This window comes from Mesoplodon bidens (genome assembly GCF_964165515.1).
Source record: "Mesoplodon bidens genome assembly, chromosome: 3".
Lineage (NCBI taxonomy): Eukaryota > Metazoa > Chordata > Mammalia > Artiodactyla > Ziphiidae > Mesoplodon > Mesoplodon bidens.
In genome coordinates, this window is record NC_138178.1 from 83,880,846 (window position 1) to 83,890,395 (window position 9,550).

At 43.2% G+C, this 9,550-nt stretch overlaps 1 long non-coding RNA gene across 1 annotated transcript in view; it reads left to right on the forward strand.

Annotated features, from left to right (window-relative positions):
• LOC308614833 overlaps positions 1-6,837 on the forward strand; it is a 103,729-nt gene extending 96,892 nt beyond the window's left edge. The window contains exon 3 of the long non-coding RNA XR_014015442.1: positions 6,601-6,837. This is a non-coding gene — a long non-coding RNA (uncharacterized lncRNA). The remainder of the gene's footprint in view (positions 1-6,600) is intronic.
• The last annotated feature ends 2,713 nt before the right edge of the window (positions 6,838-9,550 follow it).

Below are 9,550 nucleotides of genomic sequence, written 5' to 3' on the forward strand. Positions count from 1 at the left end.
TCATTCGAAAAGCCACAAAACCAAAACCAGCCAATTCCAGAGCTCTAGTCTATGTGCTGGATGCTAGAGATGCAACAACAAATAAAATGTGTCTTCTTCTCTCTAGTTGTTTGTTACCGGTTGTCATTTTGATCCTTATGCTAATGACTCACTGGAGTAAATAAAGCAAAATCACTTTATGAACCTGCAAAGAAAATGGGAAGGAAGTCGTAGGAAAGACCACTTAGCTTCTGAGATATTTATTAGGAGTTGGAGAGATTTGTTCTAAAGGGATATAAAGCCTTGTTCCAGCAGGAAACAATTAAAAAAATTTTTTATTGGAGTATAGTTGACTAACAATGTTGTGTTAGTTTCAGATGTATAGCAAAGTGAATCAGTTATATATATATATCATACCTATATAGATCCATTATTTTTCAGATTCTTTTCCCATATAGGTTATTACAGAATATTGAGTAGAGTTCCCTGTGCTATACAGTAGGTCCTTATTAGTTAGTTATCTATTTTATATGTAGTATTGTGTATATGTTAATCCCAGTCTCCTAATTTATCCCTCCCCCCCATGCTTCCCCTTTGGTAACCATAAGTTTGATTTCAAGATCTGTGAGTTGGTTTCTGTTTTGTAAATAAACTCATTTGTATCATTTTTAAATTAGACTCCACATATGAGTGCTATCATATGATATTTGTTTTTCTCTGACTTACTTCACTTAGTATGATAATCTCTAGGTCCATCCATGTTGCTGCAGATGGCATTATTTCATTCTTTTTTTTGTGGCTGAATAAAATTCCATTGTGTATATGTACCACATCTTCTTTATTCCGTTCTCTGTCGATGGGCGTTTAGCTTGTTTCCGTGTTTTGGCTATTGTAAATAGTGCTGCAGTGAATGTTGGGGTGCTTGTATGGTTTTGAATTATGGTTTTCTCAGGGTATATGCCCAGGAGTGGGATTGCTGGATCATATGGTAGTTCTATATTTAGTTATTTAAGGAACCTCTATACTGTTCTCCAGAATGGTTGTACCAATTTACATTCCCACCAACAGTGTAGGAGGGTCCCTTTTCTCCAAACCCTCTCCAGCATGTATTGTTTGTAGATGTTTGATGATGGCCATTCTGACCGGTGTGAGGTGATACTTCATTGTAGTTTTGATTTGCATTTCTCTAATGATTAGTGATGTTGAGCAGCTTTTCACGTGCCTACCAGCCATCTGTATGTCTTCTTTGGAGAAATGTCTATTAAGGTCTTCCGCCCATTTTTTGATTGCATGGTTTGTTTTTTGATATTGTGCTGCATGAACTTTTTGTATATTTTGGAGAGTTCCTATTCATAAGGCCACACATTAAGCCTTTTAACCTTATCTGCAAGTGGGAGCCAGCACAGCCTCACTGAACCACAGTAAAGGATTGAAGAGAGATGCCCAGTGAGGATGTTAACCTTCAAATCCTGTTACCAAACCACAAAATCTACTATGTGCTTGTTTTGATCACCTCCCATTCACCTCATTAGTGAAGGAGGGATCCCCAGCCCTAAGTAAATATATTGGTTTGGTCAAAAAGTTTGTTCGGGTTTTCCATAAGTTGTTACTGAACGAACTTTTTGGCCCACCCAGTACAACGCCCTACACTGGACCGATGAGATTGGCAGAAGTTTATTAATTACATACACTCACAGCCCAGGGGGCGGAGGACACAGCACCTTGCAGGGCCACATGGGGACTGCACTCAGGAACAGAGTGAACAACCAGGAGCTGTGAGAGGCAGGCTTTGTAGTGACAAGATAGTGATGTGACCGCTGGTTCCAGTGGGAGGATGTGTTGGTTTGCTGAATAACTCCTTGGGTTGGTAGGGAAGTAAGGACCCTGTGCGGCAAAGCTGATGCCACTGGTAGGGGAATTAGCTGTGTGAGGACCCTTTTCCCACTGTGTGAGGGGCACATCTGGTGAGGTATCTGGGGCCCTGTGAGGCTCAGAGATGTCAAGGCAATGGCAGCACTTGAAATTTTATGTCTTACAAATTCAGTGCTCTGAATTCATAATGTTTAATCTTGTGATGATCTTGTGAACAGTATATTTATAATCAAATGTTTTGGTATGTGTTAAAGGAATTAATATGAGAAATGTAAATATTTGAAATATTCCATAATTTCTTTTTTAAAAAATTCTATCCATATGTCTTCATCAGCTCGGGCTCCCATAACTCAATTCACAGACTGCGTGGCTTAAAAGATGGAAATTTATTTTCTCACAGTTCAGGAGGCTAGGAGTTTGAGAGCAGGGTGTCAGCATGGTTGGGTCCTGGTGAGAGCTTTCTTCCTGCCTGGCAGATGGCCACCTTCTCACCATGTCCACATGTAGCTGAGACATGGAGAGAGAGAGCTCTCTGGTGTCCCTTCTTATAAGGGCACTAATCCCATCATGAGAGCTCTACCCCCATGGTCTCATGTAAACCTAATTATCTCCCAGTGACTCCATCTCCACCTTCTATCATACTGTGGGGCTTAGACCTTCAACGTATGAATTTAGGGAGGACACAGTTCCGTTTCTAGCACCATACAATGCCATATCGTTCAATAATAAAAAGAAGAGACTACCTGTACACACAAGCATGTGGGTGAATCTCAAAATCATTATGCTAAATAAAAGAAGCCAGACAGAAGACTATACACCATGTGATTCCATTTATATAACATTCTACAAGAGACAAAACTGCAGGGACAGAAAGCCGCTCAGTAGTTGCCAAGGGTTGGGTATTGGGGAAGGGGATTTACTGCAAAGGAGTAAGAGGGAATTTTTCTGGAGTGATGGAACGGTTCTATACCTTGACAATGGTCATGGCTACCCCACTGAAGGCATTTATCATAACTTATCTAACTGTACAGTTTAAAAGCATGGACTTTATTGCATGTGAATTATACCTCACTAAACCCCCCCAAAAAGTCACCTTCCACTTGGATAATGCTTTACAGTTAACCATGCCTTTCTCTTCCATTACTTTGTTGATTTTCACAACTTGGTAAGGTAGGCAAAGTGATATTATTATCTCCACAGGGTTTGGGGAGGTTGGGGACTTCTGAGCTTGTTCAGCCTGCAGAAGAACTGAATGTTCTGAGTCCTAAACAAGAGTTCTTCCCCCTCTACCCCGAAAATCTGGTCAGTCAGTAATGTCAGTGACAGGCTCCATCACCTACTCCGGGTTGTGCTCTGTGATACATGCTTTCCATTCACTCATTTATTTTATTTTCTTCTCACAAATAAGCTCTAAGGAAGTGTCATGATCCCACTTTACAGGGTAGAAGAGAGAAGAGTAAATTAATTGTTCTGAGGCAAGACAGTAACAGCGTCATGATTTGAACCCACGTCTGAATGGGTGGGTAAACCTGTGTTTTTCACCACTAAGTCCCAAACTTCTCAAAACAACTTTAGTTCCAAATAAGAGCCCCAAACACAGAAATCTAGAACAATCCAGGGAAATAATTATGAGCACCTTCAAGTGGGGAAGGCTAGCTTTTGCTTCAAATGGGGAAGGCTAGTTTAGCACTGTCTTCAGTGCTAAGCAGTCTTTTAGGTATCTATTTTAGTCCATCGGTCTAAAATTTTTCAAACTCTCCAGACACTTTCTGAAAGACTCTGCATCCAGCAAATTAACCGTCTTTCTTAATGCCCCATCCACCTCGCCTAGACTTTCTCTTCTGCTCAGAGCACATTCCTGAGTTGACTGCAAGTTGATCAGCAAAAGGCGAGAATGCAGGGCAGGACCAAGAGGTGCTTAGCATCGGCAGAGTACTCTGAAAGTGGATGCTGGTGGTCCTTCTACAACTGTTGCGAATAACCCCAGAGCCCAGGATGCAGCCTCTCACTGCCTCTCCCGACAGGGGCCATGTGTAAGCATCTTTCCAATGGAAGAAGCAGGTCATGATTTGAGAAGAGACCAGATCTTTTCTTTGCTTTTGTCATCTGGGTGACTGTAAGCTTTACAGACATCTCCATGGCACCCCAAGACCTGAACATGAAGGAAGCAGATTCTGTTTTGCAGATGGAGGATCTGGGGCAAAAGATGAAGAACATTCTGCCTGGTTCCTTGCAGCAGGAGGAAAGAAAAAATTTTCCAAGTGCCTTTTGTGTGCCAGGAACTGTGCTATGAATTTCATGCTCCATACTATTACTAGTTCACAACTGTGGAACACTTCCTATATGTCAGGAACACTTTCTGTATATCCATATGGCTATGGGACACTTTGTATGTGTCACTTTTATATACATCATCTCATTTAATCCACTCAACAACCTTATTTGATAAGTACCATTACCGCCTCCACAACTGAAGTTTATAATATTTGAGTGACTTGCTGAAGGTCACACAGCTACCACATGACAGAGAGGGACTTCAAACCCAGGGATGCCAGCCCCGAAGTCCCAATTCTTTGCATTACACCACCTCACCTACTGTGCTCGACCCCCTAGTCCGCTGTTTCTATTTCCTGAACCCCATCTAACACAAGAGAGAGCAGAGGCTGGTATTTTAAAGGAATGAGTATTTTCCACTACTCATTTCCCTGGAAACAACCCTGTATATCAACTAATATTCTACATTTTCTGAGCTTCAACTCCATCCCAGGAGCTGTGGTAGATGCCGCCACATTATGTTACATGAGAGATGACATAGAATTTTGGGAACAGCCAATACGTGACCCCACACTTAGCAGACATGCCTAATTAACCAGGACACTCATTCTGGGTGAGTCTAAATGTAGCCTCAGAGTCTTTCCCAACACAGAGGTGCAAGAAACTGCTGAAATCAACCAGCATCAGCACACACTAGATGAAGCCTATTGGCCCTTCCTGCTGCAGAATTCCACCGGCAGAAATGGCAGTGACATGGCCACAAGGAATAATGGGATGGAATCCTTTGAGCAGAAGTTCTGAGATCAAAGCCTTGTTCTAGTCAAAGTCTTGTTCACTATCTGGGCACCAGCAAGTAAATTAAACTCTCTGAGCCTGATTGTCTTCTTCATCCAAAATGGTGATGATAATCAGATCTCATCTATGTCACAGGATGGTTGGATGCAGAATTGTTGGTGACCGTGAGAAGCAAGAGACCATAAGACCGAAAGTCTGGAGTAAGGGTACTGGCAAGAGACAAGACAATGAGAGAACACAGAATATAGATTTTTGCCTGGGAAATAGTCTAAGATTTTCTACAAAGGGGTTGTGTTGGAGGTGGGGTGACTTCAAGGTCTTAATGCCCTGTGTTACACCACAGGGTTTATTATGGTTAATGGTGGTGGCTTCATGAGTAAGTGATGGGGCTAAGCCATGGCCCTAGAGCTACCCAAGCAAGACAGCATGGCAGAAGCAGGCAGGCTGGGAGCTCCTGGTGTGATCACACACCAGCTGTGTGATCTTGGGCAAGTCCTTTAACCTCTCTGAGGATCAGTTCCATCCCCTGAGAAATGAAGACAACGATCTGCTTCATGGTAAAGATGCAACAAGATAGTTCCAGACACATAGTGGGCAATTTTCCATCATGGTACAAGGAGGAGCTGACAGCAGGCTCTGCACGTATCCTTTGCACTGAGATCACGCAACATGGCAGCTGGCGCAAAGTAGGTGCTCATCAGCATTTACGGGTTAGCTGTTTGGTTGATTGGGTACCACTTAGGAAGTCACTGAAAGGCTTTAAGCAGAGGAAGGACATGATGGGTTTTAAAATTTTGAGGACATCACTCTATCTGCTTTGGGGAGAAGAGGGTAGGGGGACAGGCATGGGAGTAGGAAGTCCACTTTGTTGCCCTCCTCCAGGACAGAGACCACATGGACAGGAGGTCCGGATTCAGTGGGAGAACAGGGTCCTGAGCAAGTGGAAGGGCTGGAGACTGGGACGTTCAGAACTAAGATTTCTGATGAGGTGCTTTTTCTGGTGGTGACAAGGTGCAGGGCGTAAGCAAGGCAGGGTTGGCTAAGATGCCATGTGATAAAAGGCTGGTGATGATTGGAAGCTGGAGAAATTGAGAAGCTGGAATGTGGATGTGTCACTCTTCATGGACAGTCTCTCATTTCCTTCTCAAAGCAAAGCTGCTGCGTCGGCACGATTGCCCTCCTTTAACAGACGATGAAGGAGAGACTTAAAACATTCACAAGCATATACTAAACTGGGGGGATGTGGGAATTCAGGCACTTGTTTATAGACTCAATAACTGCAAAGGATTTATGGTTTGTGAAAGTCTTGCACTGTGGAAAAGATAATAAATTGAAGACATTATTGTGTGGGACTGTGCTGATTTTTGTTGATAACACTCCACTAAGAACACTACATGTTTTCTGAAGAGCTGTGGAAGCTGTCTTCTTGCTTAACTGCAATCTAAGAAATAGTGATGTTTTGGAAATAAGTTGTCAACAAATTTCTTTCTATTTTATATTGTTTGTCATATTTTTATGTAGTTTGATATGTTTAAATGTTCTAATATCAAGATTAACAAATATAAATTGTTAAGGTTAAGTGACAGGCCAAGGACAAGAAAGTCACAGAGCTGGGCTTCGACCCAGAGAGGTCTGACTTTACAATGACCATGGTCTTTCTCCTGTTTGTCATTGACATAGCTGTGATCTGTGCCCCGTCAAGTCTCACCACGCCCGGAAAGCCTCACCACACCCGGACAACATCTGTCTTCCTCCGATTTTCTGCTTTAGTGGCTGCGCTAAGGATGTCTCATGGGCTGGAAGGAAAGGAAAGGAAGCTGCAAAAATACAAAGATGCAAATTCACAAGAAAAACAAGTGAGGGCTACAGTCCAGGAGGCTTTTGCCCTTGGCCACCCACAGAAGAAGGCTATCCTGCCCCTCCCAAATACAAGGGTGTGCCCTCTCTATGTGTCACCAGCTCCTGCAAAGCAAAGCATTGCGGGTCACCAAAGCATCAATCATTCTCCAAATACAGCATTAAATGGTGTATCTGGGCCATAAATACTGTACAAGCACTTTGCAAACGGGTCCATTTTTGTCACCATTTCATTCCTTTTATACAACATTACTTAATCTGACCTTTTAGAGCCAACTGTTTGAGAAATAGAAGCACAGCCCACAGCTAGCAGCAGCCCCTCTTGCATGGTATGTTTCTCAGAAGATTTCACAGGGTGACAGTGATGGGGAATGATGGGGGCAGATATTTACCAACGTCAGATTTACCTGCCTGGTCAACTGTGCCCAAGTGGACTTAACAGGCTTCATGTGAGCATCGCTGTGGCCATTGGGCACCTGGCTGTGAACCAGGGATGTAAAGCTTCGTGATAGAAGGGGAAGCAATTACTCTCTGAGATGGCCAGCTCTGCCTGGAGACTGCATTGTAACACTCACCCAACTTTGCTGGCTAGACGCCCCAACACCAGAGAAATTGTCTCCATTGTCTTTCATGTAAAGAGAATGCTAGCTGTCCCGAGCTCCACCACGGAAGTGTCAGTGTAACTTAGCTGAAAGGTAGAGAGGTTTCAGAGGTACAGCCTAGTTCAGGGAAGAGTCACTGGGAGGAGGCCAATTTCTCAAATGACTCAATTAGCATCAAAATTCCAGGTTTGGTTTCTCCACATCTTAATGTAGGGGAGTTCTGGTAAAAGTGGATTAGCATGTGGCAGAATGACCTTCCTACTAAAACAACTGGAGGAATAAAAGATATTTAAAATACCTGTTTGAAGGCATCAGAGAGCTGCCAAGGAAGCAGGGACTTGAGGGACCAAGAGCCCACAGTGAAGAGAAGTGCAGGGTGAGCCATCATTTGAGAGCCCTTCTCCCACTGCAGCATTTGCCAATTCCAGTGCAGTGACTGGTAGGGGAAAGGCTGAACAAAATGTAGGCATCTTAAGGGCTTCAAAGGAGTAAAGTTGGAGTTCAGAGCCCACCAAGCAGCAAGGGCTCGGAAAAGCAGCCTTTCAGCTGAGAATTCCAAATGGCTCCCTGCAAGGAGTGGGGTGAACAGGATACAGACCAGGGTCCCAGAGACTAAAGGCCACATTCGAAAGATCCCAGCCCCCAAGCACTCCATGCAGCCACTTCCAGTCAACTGGAGCTGGCACACGAGGTGGAGGCCTGTGTGTCCTGTGAAGCACTCAGGCTTTAGAATTAGAAAGACCTGGAAGCTCTATCACAGACCATTGTATTTCTAGGTTCCTTAACCATTGTGCCCTTCGGTATCCTCCTCTTAACACAGAGGCTGACTCATTGAAAAGAATGAAATAATGTCATGTGCAGCAACATGCATGGACCTGGAGATTATCGTACTAAGTGAAGTAAGTCAGACGGAAAAGACAAATATCATATGATATCGCTTATATGCGGAATCTAAAAAAAATGATACAAATGAACTTATTTACAAAACAGAAACAGACTCACAGACTTAGAGCACCAACTTATGGTTACCAGGGTGGAAGAGTGGGGGGGAAGGGAGAGATTGGGAGTGTAAGATTGACATGCACACACTGCTATATTTAAAATAGATAACCAACAAGGACCTACTGTATAGCACAGGGAACTCTGCTGAGTATTCTGTAATAACTGAAATGGGAAAAGAATTTGAAAAAGAGTAGATACATATATATGTATAACTAAACCTCTTTGTTGTACACCTGAAACTAACACAACATTGTAGATCAACTATACTCCAACATAAAATTTTTTAAATTTATAAAAATAAAAAGAGGAATAAAAAAAATAACAGAGGCTGGCTGAGGCAGCACTGGCGAAGTGCCTAGTACCTTGCCAAGAACATACTCAGCGCTTGGGAAACAGAAGCAGCTGGCGAGGGGGGAGGAGCAGTGCACTGGGAGGAGACAGGACACCTGGACCAGTGCCAGCCTTGCTAGTGCCTGGCTGTGTGATGTTGGGTAAATCACTTAGCATCTCTGAGTCTCAGTTTTCTCACACATTCATAAGAGGTTGCATTACAACTTCAGGGACCACCCGTGACTTTAAATTCTCTGTTTCATCTTGCAAATGGTGGGGGGGTGAAGGGAGAGAGAAAAAAGATAGCTATAGAGATAGATATAGAAATAGTTATATGAATGTATATACACACATAAATATATATATACACATAGACATGTATACAAATAAATATAAATCTTTATATGAAGGCAGATGTTTACACATTTTTATCTATATACTATATATATGCATTTTTTTAGATTTTTATGTCGTCTGAAAAACACTTTCATTAAGGACTTCTCTTATCCGAGGACCTCCAGCAGACATCACATGGCATGGGGCGGGGGGCGGGTGCAGGGAGACATATCTGCCTGCACCTGAGTACCAGGTACAGAGCTCAGGACCCTCCCAGATCATCCCACTCCAGGTACGGCATTTTCCCCCTACATCAGAGCTGTCTCCTGCCTCAGGCTACTGAGGGCTCAGAGCCAATGGAAGAGGAGATAAAGTTGATAGAAAAGTGCTACGAGTCTCCCCTGACTTTAGCACCAAAAAGCATTACACTTGAACCCGTAGCTTCTCTGTTAGGGAGCTAGAATTCCCAGGGGCTCTTACTGAGACTGGACTTGTGTAGGTGC